Here is a 23,399-nt window from a genome sequence, read left to right as displayed (position 1 = left end):
CATGGCAGCTGTTCCTGCCTTTTAAAGTGAATTCAACTTGTTTAGGCCTGAACATGTCACTAGTTCCCATTCTTTAAATTCTTTCATTATTATTTCCAGTCAGTGGTAAAACTCAGCTAATAGTCACATAAAGGGTGTATTCAGACCTACTTTGTTTGGTCTGTGGATGCAAACATTCTTTACCACTAGGGCTGCGTATTGGCAAGAATCTGGCGATATGATACAAATCACAATACTAGGATCATGATACGATATATCACGATTCTGTTAAAAAAAGGCAATTTTTTGTTTGTTTCTTTTTTTAAATGATTATTTCCTTGAAGAATTGAATTACACCTGAAATCTGCACAAATATTAAACACATGTTTATTTGATCACAACAGGATCTGATGCTATATCACAAAATGTTCCTGTGTTCAAACTGAAATTCTGTTTTACAGACATTACAGTTTAAGATCCTGTTCAAATGTTCAGATTCTATTAGTTCAGAACTAACATCAGAACATTATTTTTGTGTGATCCCAACAAAGGAACTAACATTATTTAATAAAAGAGTGTTAAATAAAAAAAAACAAAAACACAAAAATAAAAATAAAAATGAACCTCCACAATGTCTGCATTTGAATAAATACCTAAAAAATATTGATACAGTACTTTTTAATATCGATACAGTATTGTGAAATGAAATATCGCGATATATTGCAGAACCAATATTTCCGTACACCCCTATTTACCACCACCATAGCGTGAATGTGAGAGTGAATGAATAATGTACCAATAATGCAAAGTGCTTTAAGTGCCTTGAAAAGCACTATAGAAATCTAATCAATTATTATTATTATTATTGACCAGAAATGGACAAAACAGCAACAAAACCACAATGGAGTGTAAACAAAATGAATGTTTAAACTCTGAATGAGTCTAATTAACACGTTGGATCCCTGGAGGACCGGACTCTACAGCATCTCCACACTGAAAACCTGTTGTATGAATGAAAGCTGAGGTGCTGTGGACTCGGTGTGGAGTTTTTCCTCTTGGCGAACGTGGCAGTGGAAGCTGCCAGAGCAACAACAACTTGTTAATCGTACAGCGGAGGCCGAGCCAGTAACACTGACGGAATAAAAGGCGATAAAATGCTCCGAGTTATGAAAAATGCTCAGCGCTGCCAGCAGAAAATGAGCTCATGTGGGTGTAACGGTTGGTTTATAACACACAGGAACCATGAAGAGCTTTGTGACGGCTTTGTTTCAGCTCACCTGCACACTGGGTAAAAGGAGAGGGATGTTCAATGTGGACACAGTGAATTCAGGAGTTTCTTTTCCATCAAAACAATAATGACAAATGTCATAATATAGTTTTATATTATGGGATAAATATCATTGTATTGGTTAGTTTGGTTTAAAATGTTATCTTTGCTTCTAAAATGTCTCAGAGATGGTTTTGACTTCACTTCTCTCAACATTGTGTTTTGTTTTGTTTTTTTTTATTTAATTTCCACTTAACCATATATTTTGTATATTTTAGTGAACTTTAGTGCATTTTAGCATTTTTTAAATGTATTTTAGTGCATTTTAGCATTTTTTTAAAAAAGAATTTTTATGCATTTTTGTGAATTTAGGTTCATTTTAGTGTTAAGGGTTAGTGATTCTGATTCTGTTGCTGTGATGTGTCAATGGACTCTATGCACAGCCTCACTACTTCCTGACCTTCAGGTGGGTTTTTCATTTCCTGTCTTTCATTATTGGACACACTGATTAATCCAGGTGTGTCTGTTACTTCTTGTTGTGACTATTGATTAATTAGGCACCTGGATTAATCAGTGTGTCCAATAATGAAAGACAGGAAATGAAAAACCCACCTGAAGTTCAGGAAGTAGTGAGGCTGTGCATAGAGTCCATTGTGATAATGTTGTGTTTTTGTAGTTTTTCTTTTCTCTTCTGCGTATGGGTGTGTGTCCTCTGTCTCTCTCTCCTTGCAGTTTGTGGTTGAGCGAGGATGAGTTGCAGGTGTGGTGCTGGAGTGCTGTGCTGATTGGTTCCTCAGCGATGAGTGGGAAAATACAAAGCAGAATCACCCTACTTCCTGTGGACTCCTCTCTTCCCATCCCCCTCATTTTAACCAGCAATCTGTCATTTTTGTTGGGGAGCTTTGTCTGATCAGACGCAAAAGGTGGGAATCTTTTCTTTTAGTTTTCTCCTGTTTCTTGTAGCAGAGTAGGTAAGATTAATGTAATTTGGTTTTCTCGGTTTGTGTTTGTAGGTAAGCATAGTGAGCTTAAAGTATTATTCTGTTTGTTATTTTTGTTGCTTTGATTCCATTCCTGATTTCACTTTTTTATGTAAATAAATCTTTCAAATTGCAGTTTTGTTGATTGCTGGTCATTTATTTTGTAGCTTGCTCCTGTTTGTTAAGGGACGTGGAGGGAGGGGAGTCTCATACCATGTTTGCATCTCGGTAACCCCTAGACTGAGTGTTACATTAGTGTATTTTTTGTGTTATTATACACCAAGTATAATAACTATGAGGCTCGTTGGACTGTTTATGTGAATGGAAGTCTGAATTTGACCACAGATACCTTGAAAATTTCTTTAAAAATTTGTAGTTTTTTTTATTAATTTAATAAACTTAAATAAATGTTGTTTGTTTTTTTAAATCTATGACTATGAAGAACATTTAAAATCATAGTCATGGATATAAATGCATCTCTGAGTCCTTTTAGAAGCAAATATAACAATTTAAACCAAACTAACCAGTGCAATGATATTTACCCCATAATATAAAAGTATATTATAACGTTAGCCATTAGTGTTTTGTATCCCAGACCCCTGTTAGAAAACAAACACCTGAACTCAACGTGTCCACATACTTTTGTCCCTTTACTGTACTTTTGGTTGAGGGCGTTGGAGCGTCATACCTGTGACAGGGTGAGTCGACTGCCGGCTCGTTTGTGGTATTTGTTGGGGCTCTCGAACTGAAGGTCCTCCCACCGAATCCTCCACAGCATCCCAGCCAACTCCTTCTCCAGCTTCAGTTTCCTGAAATAAGAGAGAAAAGGAGGTGGTGACATCTGCAGCGGAGATGAACAAAAGCATGACGCGTCGTTGGCTGAGGAGAGAGATGGCGAAAATGTCTGTAGTTTGACTCCAGTGGAACCGATATTTGGGTTAAAAAGACTGTGAGTCAACTTCTTTACTGCAGCAAAAAAGAAAAGGAATGAAAACATACACCATTGTTTGCCACGTTTTATCCTGTTCATGGGTGTCAAACTCATTTTAGTTCAGGTTCCACATTCAGCCCAATATTCATTCATTCATTCATTCATTCATTCATAACTACGGTGGCCGACAAGGGCCAAACACATATCCATGGTCCAATGCATCTCAGTTAGAAAAAACAGCTGCAAGTACAGAAACGATGCAAATTCACAAACTTAAACACAGTCTGAACCAGGTACAAAAAGACGAATGTGGTGCAAATGAAAGAATGCACCACAAGACACAAAAACAAATGCATAATCATCAAATGATCTGTGAAAAAAGAAACGATGCAAACCAAGAAAACATCTGCAAATGTAAAACGCTGCAGAACCAGTCAGTCCAACAGAAGTGCTCCAAACCTGTAGGGGGCACTGTCAGCAGAACAGACACAGGATGGAGGGAGAGACAGAGACGGAGAACAGCTGACTGACAGGGTTTCAAACTACAGTGGGAACAAACTGAAGTTATGACATGGCATGGTCATGTGACTTTTATTAGATTCTATTTGACACTAGTCTGTTGTCTATAAACGCTGCCCCCTACAGCAGTGTTTTTCAACCTTGGGGTCAGGACCCAACGTGGGGTCACTTGGAATTCAAATGGGGTCACCTGAAATGTCTAGTAATTGATAAAAATAAAAATAAAAACTTAGCAATAAAAAATATATGGTGAGTTGAGAGACAATCCCAATCCATAAAAGACATGACAAACTGTGAGTGTGAAACTGCAGCACTGTGGTTCTGTTTGTCTGTCAAATGTTCATTGTGGTCGGTTTCAGATGCTGCAGCTCTTTCATAATTCATAGTTTCAGTTCTTGTTTGTTCAGTATTAATTGTCCTCCTTGTAAATCACAGCTGGACTGACTGTACATATCCTGACCAAGGAAAATCCAATTCCCCCTTTGTGCAGTAATCTACACCTGGATTTACTGCCTCCATCCATAATAATATACATTATATAGACTAAATGTCCTCTAAAAATTTACATTTATTTGCAACATAGTATAGCAAACTATTACATGATACCAAAAAAATTAACTTTAGCCAAAAAAAAAAAAAAAAAAAAAGTCTCCGTTTTGAATGTCTGGGGTCGCCAGAAATTTGTGATGTTAAAATGGCGTCACGAGCCAAAAAAGGTTGGAAACCACTGCCCTACAGGTTTGGAGCACTTCTGTTGTTCCTTTGAATTTACCCTGAGATTTTATAAACATCTACTCGATCAGTGAATTAAATGTAGGAATTTTCACTGAAAAATACAAAAAGCAGAGGATAATATTACAATAAATGAAGAATAGATGAATCACACAGGGAAGGTTAAATATAGAGAAGAAAATCATTTGGAAGTCATTATAAAAATAGCTCCAGGTCTTTAAAGCTGCAGGAGACTTTTGTCACCAGTTTTTCATCAGATCTGTCCATCCTCAGTCATATCCTCAGTATCATGAATCTGTCAGTCTGTCTGTCATTACTCACCTGAATCTCTTGCATTACGGTGAACAGTTTCTTAGTTCCATCCACCAGAAACAAACTATTTGTTTACAAACAGAGCTGGGAGGGAACTAAGGCATCTTCAGAATTTTGTTGTGACGTGCATTGTGGGAAACGGAGGTTCATGCATCCGCCTGGCACACCATATGATATTATATAGCTACAACAAATACGACGTGGAAACAGCTGAAACACGGAAGCGGAGCAAGCGGAGCTCCAACTGGCAACGGCAGCTGCAACAAACAGGACGCAGAAACGGCTGGAGCTCAGCTTCCCTCCAGCTGTTTCTGCGTTTCAGACGTTTCCGCATTGTGTTGTTGCATCCATATTATATCATATGGTTGCACTGCAGCTGCTGCTGCCAGGCGGCTGCGTGAACCTCCGTTTCCCACAATGCATATCGTGACAAAATTCCGAAGATGCCCGAGTTCCCTCCCGGCTCTGTTTGTAAACACATGGTTGTTTATGGTGGATGACACAAAGAAACTGTTCACCGTGAGGGAAAAGATTCAGGTGAGTAATGACAGACAGACTTACAGATTCATGATACTGAGGATATGACTGAGGTTTGACAGATCTGATGAAAAATTGGTGATGAAAGTCTCCCACAGCTTTAAAGGTTAAAATACCAGCAGAAAAGCCTTAAACATGCAGTAAAATGAATCAAAAACACCATAAAGGACCATGTTAATGCACAATGAACCACATGAACACTGATCTGAAGGAAGTCTTTAAAGTCCTTCATTACAGATTATCTGTTAACAGTCGTGTCATAACGTGTCGTTTTGTGTCCATGTTTCTCAGCCTCGGCTTCTTCTGCAGCTGTAGATGCATATTGACCTGGGGCGCCGTGGCAACGCCAGCCCAGTTTATTTACTCAGTGAACTCCACACACAGAGGCAGTTCAAGCTGTTTCACATGAACGTAGTAAAAACACTGAGGACGTCCAGTTCAGTAGATACTGTCAGGAGCCCATAACAAACAAACAGATAGTTGCAGAACCCGTGAGTCATTCGTTCTTTTCATATTCAACTGAAAATCCACAATCAGAAAATGAAAAAATGACTCGTTATTTCATTATTTGTGTACAAATCAAAAATCAAAAAACAGTTATTTTTCATTCTTTCGATTGTACGCACAAATTAAAAATTGTAAATAGGCAAATGAACCAAATGTGGGGTTTCATGTTGACAGTTTTGATATTCGATGTGGTGTGGGTCCATGGATCTGTTGGTAATTGTTGGATTTTCTTTTTGGAAACAAAAGAAAAACTAGTGGTTAATTGATTTCCATTTTTAAATAGACAAAATTGAATTTCAAGGCATTTTTCTTTTTCAGTGTCAAAACAGATAAACCAAATTGAAAAAATGGATTGATTTTCGTTTTCTCTTTCTAATAATAACAAAAAAGAAAGTTAATACCTGACAGAAATGGAAAAACAGACCAAAAATGGCTGAATTTTTAAATTTATTTTCTGAGACGGGATGCTGTCATTTTCAAGGAAAGAGCGCTAATACCTATAGGTCGCACAGGCACGATTCTTCCAGTTTGTACGAAATCCGGACATCATAGACATGCTCCCTCCATGAATGTCTAAAAACTCCAGATTTTGTGCAAACTGAAAATGACACTGAAAAAAAATGTATTATTAAAACTGACTTATGATCACAAAATTTAAAATGCGACCCAGAGCTTTGTTAAAAAAAATAAAAATAAAAAAAATACTATTGCAAAAATGTGCAGCCTGTTCTAGAAAGATGTACTATGTCTTTTACGTCTTTTTTCCATTGACATCTTTTCAATGTCAATACATGAACCTTTTCAAAAAAATTTCATGCAAATTACAAATTCTGCTGTTAATCTTGTGTGATTTGTAAATTTAGGTGTTGAAAAAATATATCAATAATTCATCTGATTCATATTTTTTCTTTTTCCTGTTGTGCTGTTGTATGGTTACAGAAAATGTTTTTGGTTTTTTTTGTAATAAATAACTTGTACATACAAATATAATGTGGAACAACATAACTTTCTTCCAAATATATGCAGTGGGCATGTACACAGATTACATTTCCTTCATAAATGTGCACTACTATGTGTAGTTTATTGTAAGCAAATGTAATCAGTATGTAAATTATGAGTATATGTGATTATAACCATCAGATGTTTAAACGTATCCTGTAAATGTATGCAGTGGACAGTAAATGCATTAATCACCGCTGTTACTCTTCATTCTTCAGATATAAAACCTGCCATGGAGCTGGAACTATTTAGACGGTGGTTGAATCTTAAATCACCAAACAGAGACTCGTGAACCTTTTCAGGATCATAATTCCTTATAAATGTTTAAAGTTACTGCACCTTCAACCACATAACGCTTTGTTTCTTCTACCATTAATAAAGAACAGGAGAACGTGTTCGGAGGATTTATGTTCATGTCAGATGATTCACGTGTCTCCTTTGTTGTTCAAAAAAAACAAAAAAAAACAAAGCCACTTCAGCTCCATTCAAACACCCCCAGGTTTCATTTTGAACAAAGATCAGACTGTGAAGTTCAACCCAGATCCTGGATCTGAGACAGAGACCAACATGGATCAATACCCACAATCCATCAATAGTAAAGATCTTTACTTGATCGGTAGCAAAGCTCTGTAATTAATAAACAGTGAAGCTTTTTAATCAATAAATAGTTCAGATATTTAACTGATCAATAGTGAAGCTCTATAATTGAATTTTCCCTTGTTCTTTTTTTCTGTCATGTTATGCTATCTTATGTAATGTTGTGCTATGTTATCATGTTATGCTAAGTTATGTTATAGCATGTTATGCTATGTTATGCTATTTTATGTTATGCTATGCCATGACATGCTATGTTATGTCATGTTATGCTATACTATGCTATGTTATACCATGCTATGTTATGCTATGCTATACTATGCTATATTATGCTATGTTATGTTATCCTATACTATGCTATGTTATGTTATGTTATGCCATGCTATGTTATGTTATCTTATGTTATGTTATGCTACATGATTTTATGTTATGTTATGTTATACTATGCTATGTTTTGCCATGTTATGTTATGCTACGTTATGTTACGCTATGCTATGCTATACTATGCTATATTATGTTATGTCATTTTATGCTATGCTATACTATGCTATGTTATGTTATCCTACACTATGCTATATTATGTTATGTTATACTATGCTATGTTTTGTTATGCTATACTATTCTATGTTATGCCATGCTATGTTGCTACTTTATGTTATGTCATTTTATGCTATGCTATACTATGCTATGTTATGTTATCCTATACTATGCTATGTTATGTTATGTTATGCCATGCTATGTTATGTTATCTTATGTTATGTTATGCTACATGATTTTATGTTATGTTATGTTATACTATGCTATGTTTTGCCATGTTATGTTATGCTACGTTATGTTACGCTATGCTATGCTATACTATGCTATATTATGTTATGTCATTTTATGCTATGCTATACTATGCTATGTTATGTTATCCTACACTATGCTATATTATGTTATGTTATACTATGCTATGTTTTGTTATGCTATACTATTCTATGTTATGCCATGCTATGTTGCTACTTTATGTTATGTCATTTTATGCTATGCTATACTATGCTATGTTATGTTATGCTATACTATGCTACATTATGTTATGTTATACTATACTATGCTATGTTTTGTTATGCTGTACTATGCTATATTATGTTATGTTATGCTATACTATGCTATGTTTTGTTATGCTATAGTATGCTATGTTATGCCATGCTATGTTATGCTATCTTATGTTATGTTATGCTATACTATTCTATGTTATGTTATGCTATACTATGCTACACTATGCTATGCTCTGTTATGCCATGCTATGTTATGTTATGACGTTAGGTCATGTTATGTTACGTCACAATGTCTTATGCCATGTTCTTATGATGATCCTGTCACATAATGTCGTTTGTATCAATATTATGACAATAAATGTCAAACTATCATTTATTTATGTTCAAAGACTGATTTTTGGGTGAAAGTTGATGAAACCATTAGTTGATTTTGAATCATTCAGAAAAGACAGAGTAAAATGGAAACAACGTAGATAATAGGTAAGTAATTAAAACACAACAGATGTGAAAACCGCAATAAAATTAAAGACATGACACAATGGGAAAATGAATTAAAAGAGAAAAGAAGACATATTAAGAAAAGCAACACAAAACAAAGCCTGATTATGTAAGTGAGAAAACTCTGGGTACTCATTCAAAAAGACTCGACGTGAAAATAGAGGGAAACGTGTCAAATCTGCAGGTAGAACATTCAGTCTATTATTATGATTAAATGTTTGTTCAATATTAAAAAAAACACGAGTAAAGTTAAGTAGGTTAGTGACTGTTTCAACTGCAAATGAAATGAAAAAAAAACAACAAAAAAAAAACAAAATAAGTTACATGATTAATATGATTATTATGATAAATATATATCACAGTTACTATTATTATATACAGTATGTCATGTGATGTGCGTGTTTAGAATCATAACCATAGTATTAGGATTCTTCAAACATCCCAGTCTAGTTTAATTCAGCCTTTCTTTCTCTTTTTACACAATACCGTTAATTTGTAGTCTTAACATCCATTCTTTTTACCATCTGTACTGTGTAACATGACGGGCAGATGTGGATGGAAAGCCTTTCACCGTCTGCACAGTCAACCCAAATCAATTAATCTAGTAAATTTCATGTCAGTGATATTTTAGTCGTGTTTTGACTGGTATTTTTAAGCCCTGGCACCTCAGAGGGAAGAGGCGTTTGACGAATCAACACATCTGGAGCAGATCTCAGGGGAACCGCCGCTCCTCCACAATTAATGATTCACAGCAGGGGTGTCCAACATACGGCCCGCGGACCCAAACCAGCCCACCAAAGGGTCGTGTCCGCCGGACCAGTCAGTTTCTGAAGTGATTTATCACCATTTATGATGAGATTATCCTCCTTATTTTGCATTTTCTCAGTGTAAATCATGTATTTTCTTATGTTTAATTCACTGGTCATGTAGATGTTCATTAAAGCTCAGATTAAAGTTGCGGGTTATTATATCAGAAACAGAGAAAACTGAAGAAAAAGTGACTTTTTTCAGCAAATCTATCAATAACTGAAAATAAAAACAAGCATGTCCATCCACTGTCATTGATCCAATTCCATGGGTTTATGATGTTTTTCTTACATTTTTGTTCAGTTTGTGGCTTATTTTGGCTGGTTTTTTTGGTTGGTTGTTTTTTTTTTTTTTTTCATTTTGTTCATTTTATCAATTAAATAAATTTTTGTTCAGTTTGTGGCTTATTTTTAATTTTTTAAAAAATTCATTTTGTTCATTTTATTAAGTATTTCTGGCTGTTTTTTTTTTTTTTTATTTTCTTGCATATTTTCTCCATTTCATTTATTACAGAAGAAAAACTGACTTTTTCAGCAAATCTATCAATAACTGAACATAAAAACAAATGTGTCCATTCACTGTCATTGATCCAACTCCATGGGTTTGTAATAATAATAATAATAATAATAATAATAATAATAATAATAATAATAATAATAATAATAATAATAATAATGATAATACATCACACTTATATAGCGTTTTTTTGGACACTCAAAGATGCTTCACAAACAAATTTTAAGTTTTTCTTAATTTTTTGTTCAGTTTGTGGCTTATTTTGGGTTTTTTTGTTTTTTATTCATTTTGTTCATTTTATTAATTATTTTGGCTGTTTTTTGTTTTGTTTTTTTTCATTTTCTTGCATATTTTTTCTCCATATTTTGGAGTTGTTTTTTTTTTTGAAAAAAAAGTCATTTTGTTCATTTTATTGATTATTTTGTCTGGGTTTTTTTTTTCATTTTCTTGCATATTTTCTCCATTTTATTTCATCGACATCGAGACATCGGGCTGCAGATGTTTTGCCTGACGCACTTTATCTTCATCCTGTGGGCAATTTTTTGCAAAGTTGACTTGGAAGGTTTGACTTGACTATGTGTTTTTATGTATTGAAAACTTGTTTTCGTTTTATGTATGAAAGTTTGTGTCTGTAACTATTTAATGTACTGCTGCCCGTCTTGGCCAGGACACTCTTGGAAGAGAGATTTTTAATCTCAGTGAGGTTTTCCTGGTTAAATAATGGTAAAATTGAAAAATAAATATATGTATATGTATGTATGTATGTATGTATGTATATGTGTATGTATATGTATAATATATATATATATATAAAACACAAAAGAAAAAATGACTTTTTATGACTTTTTCAGCAAATATATCAATTACTGAACCTAAAAACAAGTGTGTCCATCCACTGTCATTGATCCAACTCCATGGGTTTTACAACCTTATTTTCTTATTTTGTTAATTTTTATTAATTTTACTTGGTATTTTTTATTTGTCTGTTAATTTTGTTGCCCATTTTATAACTTTTCTTCAATTTTATTCAGTTTGTGACTTATTTTGTTCAAGTTACTTATTATTTTGTTGTTTTATTGTTCATTTTTGTTAATTTTATTGATCATTTTGGCTGTTTTTGTTCATTTTGTTGCTTATTTTATTCATATGTTTGTATCACATTTGATGCATTTGGCATTTTTGGCAACTCTAACTTTTTAACTTTAGATACAAGAATACTTTTTACCAGTAACATTTTGAAAAGATAGAACATCTAAGGTGTTTTTTTTTTTTTTTTTTTTTTTACATAAAACTTTATACAGCCTTTTTATATCCCTTGAATGGCACCATAATTTCAACATTTTTCCACATTTTTGCTTATTTTATTTGTATGTTTGTTTCACATTTGATGCATTTGGCATTTTTGGCAGCTTTAGGTTGTTTGGGTCTTTATGGGTTAATAATATCTTCATCCCTTGGGCCGGATCGGACCCTTTGGCGGGACGGTTTTTGGTCCACGGGCCGTATGTTCGACATCCCCGATTTACCGCAAAAGCCCCCTGAAAAATAAAACTATTAATCTGGAGTGGTGAAAACCAGAGGAGGCTTTCAGTGGAGGTGGAGGAAATTCATTTTCAGTTTGAGACACTTAAAAAATGAAAACGGAGCCGGGCCCACACATTCCAACCCAGGCTAAAAGGTGTAAAACGCTTCCAGATGCTGCAGGAAATTATTGCAGCGTTGGCATATCACCGTGTTTCAGCCTTTTTTCGGATCCAGTTGGCCCCTGAAACTGGCTCTACTTTCCTACTTTTTCTACCGGTCGTTGGTCGAACACTTCAACAGGACTTCAGCGGGACTCTGGTACTTATTTGCGTCCACAAATAGTCCAAGTCGTGACTATGTGCTATGAGCGTTTTGAGGGCAGGAAACACCATTAAACCAGCGGTGCCCTCCAGCTCCAACCACCACCGGAAAAAAAAGGTCTTTTTCTATTTAAAGAGGCTGGTTTGGAGCGCAGCGGCAGCCAGAGGGGTGAGGTGAGGGGCTCCACACTGGGCCTATTGTTTCATGGGTCCCATATGTGAATACCTCTGTGGACCGACCCCTCCATTAAAACAACAGAACCTCTGCTGCTCTGCTCAACATCCACTCACACTCCAGAACCGACCCACAGACGCCCACGCCGTCACCTGGGCAAATATGACGCTTCATCACAACACTAAGACATTTTTGACATTTTTTGGCTTTAATTGCCAAAAGTGCACCTGCCTGCTTTGAAAAAAGGAGGTAGTTACTCCAAAAAAAAAAAAAGAAAAAAAAAAGACGATTGACTTATTCTGTTTGAACCCATAAAGACCCAGTGATACTTTTGGGGCAGTTCCCAAATTCGTTTGACCTTTCTTAAGGAATCGATCATTATTTATTATAATATTATCCACTGTTTTATGCATTTTTTAAGGGTAAATCATGTATTTTCCTACATTTAATTCACTGATCATGTAGATGTTTGTTAAAGCTCAGATTAAAGTTGAGGGTTATTAAATCAAAAACAGAAAACTGAAGAAAAACTGACTTTTTTCAGCAAATCTATCAATATTTGAACTAAAAACAAGTGTGTCCATCCACTGTCATTGATCCAACTCCATGGGCTTTACAACCTTATTTTCTTATTTTGTTCATTTTTATTCATTTTACTTGGTATTTTGCTCCGTTTGTGACCTATTTTGTTCAAGTTACTTATTATTTTGTTGTTTTATTGTTCATTTTTGTTCATTTTATTGATCACTTTGGCTGTTTTTGTTCATTTTGTTGCTTATTTTATTCTTCTCCTATTTTATTTTAGTACATTTCTTCTTATTCTCGTCACATTATTTATTATTTTGTAATATTCTTAATTCTTTTTTGTTCATTTTATTTATTATTTAATACATATGAACCCAGTGTGTCCATCCACTGTCATTGATCCAACTCCATGGGTTTTACTGGTGAATCAGTGTTTCAACCCAGTGATACTTCTGCATCAGTTTCCAAATGACATTTTCTCTAAATCTAACCTTCAGTAAGTAATTTATCACCATTTATTCTAATATTATCCTCTGTTTTTTGCATTTTTCAGATTAAAGTTGAGGGTTACTATATCAAAAACACAGAAAACTGAAGAAAAAGTGACTTTTTCAGCAAATATATCAATAATTGAACGAAAAACAAGGGTATCCATCCACTGTTACTGATCCAACTCCATGGGTTTTACAACCTTTTTTTTTTTTTTTTTTTTTATTTTGTTCATTTTTATTAATTTTACTTGGTATTTTTTTTATTTGTCTGTTTATTTTGTTGCCCATTTTATAACTTTTTTTTCAATTTTGCTCCGTTTGTGACCTATTTTGTTCAAGTTACTTATTATTTTGTTGTTTTATTGTTCATTTTATTGATCATTTTGGCTGTTTTTGTTCATTTTGCTGCTTATTTCATTCGTATGTTTGTATCACATTTGGTGCATTTGGCATTTTTGGCAATTTAAACTTTAAATACAAAAATACATTTTACCACTAACATTTTGAAAATATAGAACATTTGAAGTATTTTTTTGGTTTTTTTTACATAAAACTTTTTACAGCCTTTTTATTTCTGTTGAATATCACCATAATTTCAACATTTTTCCATTTTCAACTGAATAACAACATTAACGTTCTTCTTGAAAATTACCGAAGACTTTCCTACAAAATGTGCGTTGAATGATTTAATGCTAGCATCCATATTGAAAAGTCCTTCCACTGGCTGTAGTGGGATGATAATCCACCAGGGGGCAGAAAACACGTATCGGGTCAAATACAACAGGTATTTAATAAAAGTTTTGATCTTGTTGATTCGATAAAGGTCTCAGAACCTGGCGTAGCACATATGATACAAATGGTTTTAAAGGGTTAAGGAACTTTCGAGGTTATAAATGACACTAAATCAACACAGACACAGATAATCCAATACACAGGCTTTTTTTATTAAACATTATTTCCTCCAGATTGATCCTTCTCTTACATCGTGTCAGAGAAGTAAGTGATAAAAACACACCTTATACAAAATAGATTAAATAGAAATTTCACAGTGAAGTTTTTTTCTACTTTTATTGCTCATTTTCTGTTCTATGATCCCTTGACACCCTGTAATTAAAGTAAATATTCTGTTCAAACAGGCACATAAGCAGCTTTGAATAGACAATGGATAAAAATTCTAATATATTTTCCATATAATTTTCTCATTAGAAATATATAAATTAAATAATAATAATACTATATCCGCTTAATAAATTGCAACTCAGTCATGCAGCCTCTAAGTCAGGAGTGTCAAACTCATTTTAGTTCCAGTTCCACATTCAAAGTGAATCCGACCAGTAAAATAATAGAATTATAACCTACAAATAATGACAAATCCAAATGTTTCTCTGTGTTTTAGTGCAAAAAAACAACATTAAATTATGAACATATTTATATTTACAAATTATCCAAACAAAAAAGATGTGAATAACCTGAAAAAACTGAGATTTCTTAATAAAAATGAGTGTAATTCTAACAAAGTTATGTCTCAGTTTATCATATTTACAAATGTATTATAGATCGGATCTAAAAAGGTACAAAACATTTAGTAACAGGCAGAATATTGGTAAAGTTACTGAATTTTCTGTAGACATTTCAGGTTGTTTATATTTGTTCAGACAATTCACATTTTATTGTTAAAGGATAGTTTGGTAACGTAAATATTTTCATAGTTTAATGTTATTTTTTTTGCTCTAAAACAAAGAGAAACATTTTTTAGGCATTAGGTAATATTATTTTTGTCACATGAAACCAAGACAAAAATTCAGAGGCATTATTTATATGTTATTGTGTTATTATTTTACTTCAGATCATATTAGTCTGTATGTGGAACCTGAACTAAAACCAGTTCAACACCAATAGTTGCTTTTCCATTGACTTTCAAATAGTGCGAATGTAACTTGCGCATAAAAAGCTGCTAAATGGAAACCGACGAAACTCTCGCAAGAGGCGTTTTTTTGGGCGTAGCAAAATTGGTTCATCATGTAAAACTACAATGGAAAGACCTTTTTGTGCAACTAGAGTCACATGAAAAAAAAATAGGATGTTGATGGATGTTATGACACACACAAAAAAAGAGTTTAAAACAAACGTGTACGTGTGGACACACCAGGAAACCCAATCATTTTGAATTTAGTATGAGATAGAGGGGTAATGAGCATTCTAGATTCAAAACAACACATATTTGTGTTCATCGACATGTTCATGGAATGACTTCTACTGGCATCTCGCATTTATAAATACACAAATCATTGCATTTATGACTTAATGGAAAAAAAAAAATATTACGCACATCTGTTTTTTCGACATTTAGTAAATATCGATAAAGTTTTGCACATACAGTAGTGTGCAAAAATATTAGAACACTTGTCAAATCTTAAGAAACTGATGTTCTGTTTTTTTCCCAGAGCCTGAATTTCACTTTTTTGCCATTGCAAAAGGTAAAGGCAAAGGTACTGAGAATATTTCACCTACAAATTTATCAGTCCAGTCCTTTTTTTTTTTACATTTTACTCTAATATTCATTGTGGCCCCCCTTAGCAACAATCTAAGGAAACTCTAAGGAAACTGTGGAATGAGCTTCTGAGAGCGTGGAATGACATTGGGGTTGAAACTCTCAGAAAATACATCGACACAACACCAGAAAGATGTGCTGCTGTGACTGTTGCCAAGGGGGGGCCACACTAAATATTAGAGTAAAACATAAAAAAAGGAGTGGACTGATAAATTTGTAGGTGAAATATTCTCAGTACCTTTGCCTTTACCTTTTGCAACAGCAAACAAGTGTCAGAGAACGCAAACCTCCGCCAAGTACCCCGAACGGTGTGCATGTGTGGATCGACTATTTCTGTTTAAATTCAACAGTTTCCAGGTTGTTCCATACAGCAGAAAAAGTTGAAGCTTGGTACCAGTCATGTGTATGTCCAATTAGATTAAATTCACATCAATATTTGTTGAGTTATAATGAAAAATGAGTGGTACATGGGGTTTTCAATGTTAAATGTAAATGTCCACAGAGTCCACATTCCACAGTGGATGTGGACAATTTTGATAGATAGATATTGTTCTAAGCTACAGGTGGATCTAATTGGAGGCTAATCGGAGTCGTTTTGAATTTTTTATGAATTTTGGAAAATTACTCAATGATGACAGATAGGACAATTGTAGATGTTGTGACCTTGCTGTGACCTTGAACTTTGGCCTACTTGGCCCAAAATTTAATGGGTTGGTCCCAGGGCCTAGGCCTATCTGTGGGGAAGATTTGGGAAAGATGGGTGGAATAGTTATCCTGTAAAGTTGCTAAAAAACAAACAAACAAACACACAAAGCAAAGTGATCACAATACCTCCTGGCGGAGGTAAACAGTGAAATTCAGACTCTGGGAACAAATAAACCACCAGTTTCTTAAGATTTGACAAGTGTTCTAATATTTTTGCACACCACCATATGTCCAATGGAAAAGCAACTATTGACTGTTACTATCTTCAGCCTAATTTTTGCACCTTGCAAATTGATCCCACGGGCCGGATCGGACCCTTTGGCGGGCCGGTTTTGGTCCGCGGGCCGCGTGTTTGACACCCCTGCTCTAATGACAGACTGATCCAAAAGTTAAGACTTATTAGTGGTGTTTTTGTTGATCAAGTAGTGGACGTGGAGGTGATCTTTAAGTCGACAGTCGGCCTCCGTGTCCATCAGCGAAGCTCCACTGGTGTCTGAAAAACAGGGAAACATGAGTTAGTGTCAGAATCAAGCAGAAGGTTTAAATAGTGAGCTTTAAGGTCTGGAAGTGCATGAAACCTGGTAAGAATCCAGTAAAAAAAAAAAAACAGCCTGTCCAGGTCTGTGAGAAGCACTTTTCCATATATAAAACTGTCATTGATGTCAATGACGAACCTAAATTTAGTTGGACTGGAGCAGAGAGAGTGAAAAGCGTGGGTCAGGACCAAAAAGGCCTCACAGACTTCCCCTGTTGGGTTCCCATAACAGAAATAGATACTTGTTTCCAGAAGTCGCCGTATGTTAGGCTTGGATCAGAGGTTTAGAAAACACCAGTGGATTAAATAAAGAACACATGGGCAGCACTTGATTTGACAGGACCTGTATTTTCAGGTGATTTCACAAAAATAAGCTGGCACTTAGTGGGAAATTACACACATTTAAAAGAAAAGCAGCTCGAAAGAAATAGAGGGAGTGTTGTTTACAAGTCGATTCTTAAATTTGGGTTCAATCATAAAGGAGCGAAATGAAAAACAGGTCATAAACAGACATCAATATCCAGTGGTGACAGTGACAGAAGCAGAGAAAATGTTTTCCACCTTGATCCCATTGAAGATGGATCATAAATACAGAACAAATCCATCAATACAACAGCGCTCATACTTCAAATTTAGATTTTATTCAACATCTTTTGAAACATGTTAAAATTCCTATTTTAATCTGTTTAGTGTTATTAACTAATAATCGATACAACACTACGCACTGCAACAAATACTCTACAATTAACGTTTTAGGTGCCAGAGTTTGGTTTGTTTGTTTGTGTCTTTGGTTGGTTGGTTTTTATTTAAAAAAAAAAAAAAATAAATCAATTTTGATATTAAAGATTTCAAAAAGCTGTATGTTGGAAGTGGTTACAGATAAAGTCATACTGTAAATAAGAAAAATCTAAATAAATAAACAATAAATCCATCAAACTGTTTAATTCTACTGTATAACCACATCATTTTATTAACCCAACATTATTTTTTTTATGTATTTTTCATAATATTGATACCATATTGATAATATATTGTCTAGTACATATTGCACCAATTAATGTTATAACTGTTTAATAGAGTAATTAAAAATTGCATGTTTATTACCTTGTGCTACTGTTTAATGTGACAATTTAACATCTGTCATATTACAGCTATAGACATGGTGTGTCCCAATATTTTTATCCATATAGTTTATAAACATCAATATTTCCTTAAAGCAACATTTGACTTTGATCCTAGACTTTGTTCAAATGTGTCCAGCTCCAGTCATGTCCTAATTCTCTCTAATCCATTACAAGGTTATTATCATTAATGAAAACTAACAAAATGACGAAAAAAAGAATCGAAAAAACATTTTAACTGAAATAAATAAACTATAATTAAAAGAAAAAAATGATAACTAACCGAAACTGTATTGTGTGTTTACAAAACTAACTAAAACGTATAAAAATTAAGGTAAAATTCCCTTCGTTTTCGTCTTTGTCAATGTCGGATTGATACGAAATCGATTTATTTCCCTCAAGCAATTTCAGCTGCTGGCACCATATGATATTTAAGGGTCCGTCACTTGTGTTCACTTGTGGTTTAGAGTCGTCTTCTGGTCCCCACTCTACCTGGAAACATGAGACTAAAGTTGGGAGAAAGCAGCAGAGTCCTGTCTGGGATTTATCTGAATACAACGGTGAAGAAGATAAAAGATATAAAGAAACTAAAATTAAACTAAAACTAAGCATTTAGAAAATAACAAAAACTAATAAAAACTAGCAAACCTGCTCTAAAAACAAATTAAAACTAACTGAATTAGAGAAAAAAAAGTCAAAACTAAATAAAACTAAACTATAATAATGAAAAATCCAAAACTATTAGAACCTTGTTCTGCACCTGAACCACTTCCCTCACAGTGAACACCTTCGTAGATGACTCCATCATAAACACAGTCCACTTGTTTACAGAATAAACCCAAACGTCACTCGGGCCTTTTCAGAAATATTGTAGTGAAGTGCATTGTGGGAAGCCAAAGTGGTTTCTCACAGATTCAGGTAGAAAATGGTCCAGATGGCTCCAACGTAAACTCCTCCAGTCCACCAGGGTTGTTTTCCAGAATGAGTCTAGTCGGTGGATGGAGGTAAAGTTCATTTGGGTTCAGCTTCACCAACAGACAAACTGATGCTGCATGGAACTCACATTCCCACAATGCACTTTGCAATTTTCAAAAAGGCCAGACTGTGTTTATGATGGAGTCATCTACGAAGGTGCAAGGTTCTAATAGTTTTGGATTTTTCATTATAGTTTAGTTTTATTTGGTTTTGACTTTTTTTTTTTCTCTAATTCAGTTCGTTTTAATTAATTTTTAGAGCAGGTTTGCTAGTTTTTATTAGTTTTCATTACTTTCTAAATGCTTAGTTTTAGTTTAATTTTAGTTTCTTTATACCTTTTCTCTTCTTCACCGTCGTATTCAAATAAATCCCAGACAGGACTCTGCTGCTTTCTCCCAACTTTAGTCTCATTTTTCCAGGTAGAGTGGGGACCAGAAGACGACTGGAAACCACAAGTGAACACAAGTGACGGACCCTTAAATATTGTATGGTGCTGCTAGCTAAAATTGCTTGAGGGAAATAGATCGCTTTCGTATCAATCCGACGTTGACAAAGACTTTTATCCATAATTTTTATACATTTTAGTTAGTTTTGTAAGCACACAATACAGTTTCAGTTAGTTATCGTTTTTTTCTTTTAATTATAGTTTTTATTTATTTCAGTTAACGAAAATGTTTTTTCAATTCTAGTTTTCATCATTTCGTTAGTTTTCGTTAACGATAATAACCTTGCGAAGGTGTTCACTGTGAGGGAAGTGATTCAAGTGCACAAGCACAGACAGAATAATGGATTAGAGAGAATTAGGATCTGACTGGAGTTGGACACATTTGAACAAACATCTGAGATCAAAGTCAAACACTGCTTTAAAGTTTTTAGTTTTTTTTTAATTAACTTTCTTTATTGGAAGTCAGTTCACAGGCATGCCAGTGCAATGTGATAAAAAGGACTTCCATTCTTTCATTTTTCTTTTTCTCCCTCCCACAATCCCACCCTACTGCTTTAAAGTTCAAGCGGAGAATTTTCCTCTTAAGTGAGATGTGAAGAAAGTAGATAGTTAGTTAATAGTGTTTTAATATAATAATGTTTTTTTTTTTCTTTTTTGTTGTATTGATCATTTCTTTCCTGCTACTTTTTATTGTACTTGAATGGAGCAACTGTAACACATTAGTAATGTATTCTGATTCTGATTTACACTCAGAGCACGAATAATATTTTATAAACTTAAAGGTAGAACATGTAAAATCATAGTCACAAATAGAAAAGAACAAAAACAAAACCAATGTTGAGAGAAATGAAGTCCAAACCATCTCTGAGTCATTTTAGAAGCAAATATAACAATTTAACCCAAACTAACCAATGCAATGATATTCATCCCATAATATAAAACTATATTCTGACATTAGCCATTATTGTTTTGTTTCCCAGAGCCCTGTTAGAAAAGAAACACCTGAATTTAACATGTCCACATACTTTTGTCCAAATAGTGTATTTTACATGAATGTCTTTATGTAAATTTTCTTCTCATTAATATAAGTTAGGGCGCCTATTGTTTTCTTTTTTTCTTTAGTGAACGCTGTGTACTTAAAATTAGGGGTGTAAGAAAATATTGGTTCTGCAATATATCACAATATTTCATTTCACAATACTGTATCGATATTAAAAAGTACTGTATGTCAAATGTATAACCTTATTTAATTTGTATAATTTCTATTTATACCTCGAGCATTCTTTTTTCTTTTTTGTAATATGTTTTACTTACATGTGTTTCTATATATTTGAAATGTAAAATATTTTGTGAATTGTGAAATTTTCTATCATTTTTTTTATGTATACTATTATGTATATATACTGTTCAATTGTCCATTGTTAAAAAAAAAAAAAAAAAAAAAAAAAAAAACTAATTGGCAAAACACCAAATTAAAATAAAAATTTAAAAAAAGTTTTGTACTTCCTGGACATGTAGTTTTGCACTTGGTTTTGTATTCATTTTGTATTATCTTTGGATGTTATTAGTTTGGTTTGTCTGACTTTATACAGTATGATTCTATTTCGTGATATTTAATTTCACAATATTAAAAATTACAAATATTAAAAATTAAAAATGTTAAAATTTTTAATTAGATAATAAAAAGTACTGGAATTTATTCAAATACAGATATTGTGGAGGTTCATTTTTGTTTTGTTTTTTTCTTTTTGTTTATATTTTATTTATTATTATTTAACACTCTTTTATTGAATAATGTTAGTTCCTTAGTTGGGATTGCACAAAAATAATGTTCTGATGTTTGTTCTGAACTAATAGAACATGAACATTTGAACAGGATCTGAAACTGTAATGTCTGAAAAACATCATTTAAGTTTTAACACAGGAACATTTTGTGATATAGTATTAGATCCTGTTGTGATCAAATAAAAATGTGTTTAGTATTTGTTCATAGGTCTGGTGTAATTCAGTTCTTCAAGGAAATAATGATTTTTAAAAAAAGAAACAAACTAAAAATTGCCTTTTTTGACAGTATCATGATATATCGTGATATATCGTATCGTGATCCTAGTATTGTGATTTGTATCGTATTGCCACTCCTACTTAAAATACCAGCTTATTTTCAGTAAATTACCTGTAAAATACAAAACCAGTTGAAATAAAATGTCACCTTTGTATTGATCAGAACTTACCGGTCCAGAATCGAAGAGAACTAGCTACTTAGGAAACTGCTTTGTGTGCGCTGAGCAGTGGGCTGGAAAAAACAGAGAAGACCATGTCAGTAATTTCAGACCGATGCCCAAAACTCTGCGTCTAATCATCTAGAAGGTATTTGAAAAAATGAGACATGATCAACGTAGATTCAGGTTTAGTGGATTTACCTCGGGTGGAACGCTGCTCCTCCATCTCTCTTCCCTCATTCCTCTGATCAAAATCCACTCTGATTGGCTGGTGATTAACACTCGTTTGTGTTAATAGTCAGTAATTATTACAAAGGTTGTGATTTAAATCGTTAAAAAATGTGTCTTCTTTACTAGAAAATCAGCGTTTATTAGCGGTGACAATAATTAACAGCCACAACGGAAGAAGTGATGAAAGAGAAAAAAGTGGAACCCTCAGTTTGGTTTCATTCCATGCAGAGTTTAGTCATGACATTAACCAGGAATTAGCCGTTTTCACACAAGCTGCACAGCTCAGAGGCATGCATGATTAACTTCCGATGTAATTAAACCAGGCTCGTTCTCGCAGCCAGAATTGCTTCCATTAACTCATCGGAGGTGCCACTCGGGGCCTCATCACAAATTAATTTCAATTTGTTTTTACAGCTATGATATGAAGACATTGCCATTAGAAAACGTAACAAATGTAAAACATAGACGACTGCAAAACATGTAATCCGCTAAATTCAAATTAAACACATTAAATACACCTTCATCAGTGTTAAATACAGTCGACACACACAGGCCTGTAGCGTTCATGATGCTAGCGTCACCTCCTGAGTTAGATCCAGTGTATCTACAGGTTTTAATCTGAATTACACAGTTTCCTCATGAAGCTGTTTAACCCATAAAGGCCCAGAGCTACTTTAGTGTCAGTTCCCATATGTTTAACGGTTAAAATTTACTTAGGGGGTCCAATGAGTGGCCGTTTTTGTCAAAAAAAAAAAAAAAAAAAAAGTTGTAAGAAATGCATAGAACTGTGTTGAAATAATGCTAATCCATTTGTGCACAGACTACTGATATTCTTTGACAGTGGAAGCTCTAGTTTCAGAAATATTGGATTTGGAATAGCACGTGTATGTGAAAACTTTTGCTGGTGGACGGACGTGACAGTGGACGGACTATTGCTAATTCTCCTCTTATTCATAAATGTTGGTATTGTGGATCTAAAACAATAACAGCTGACACAAAAACACTAAATGTGTCAGTGGACGGATGTGACATGGTTGTTGTGGATCCCATCATACTGATGCTCTGCAGCCATGTCAGCGTTTACACTAATGATCCCTGTGCAAAAACTAGGAGCACTATTATTTATTGGATAGTTTATCATCATACCGAAGAGTAAATAACAATATAGAATTGTTATTTCTTTATAAAAATGCTTATTATTAGAAAACTGTTGATTTAAAAAGTGACATGTGCCATTCTTCATGTATGTATTGGCGTAACATAAGCAGGATGGATCAGCACCATACTCCAGACTGAACCTGTACAAATAAAACATGATATGTAGGAGAGAATCTTGTAAGAAAAACTGGGGAATCTAAAAGAATAGA

The 23,399-nt window shown here is 33.9% G+C and overlaps 1 pseudogene; it reads right to left on the bottom strand.

The window, feature by feature from the left end:
- LOC115416305 (atrial natriuretic peptide receptor 2-like) overlaps window positions 1-23,399 on the bottom strand; it is a 120,692-nt pseudogene that overhangs the window by 26,913 nt on the left and 70,380 nt on the right.

The sequence above is a fragment of the Sphaeramia orbicularis genome, unplaced genomic scaffold (genome assembly GCF_902148855.1).
Source record: "Sphaeramia orbicularis unplaced genomic scaffold, fSphaOr1.1, whole genome shotgun sequence".
In the NCBI taxonomy this organism is placed as follows: Eukaryota; Metazoa; Chordata; class Actinopteri; order Kurtiformes; family Apogonidae; genus Sphaeramia; species Sphaeramia orbicularis.
Note: the sequence above shows the minus strand (reverse complement) of the source record. Positions and strands in the feature narration are given on the sequence as shown.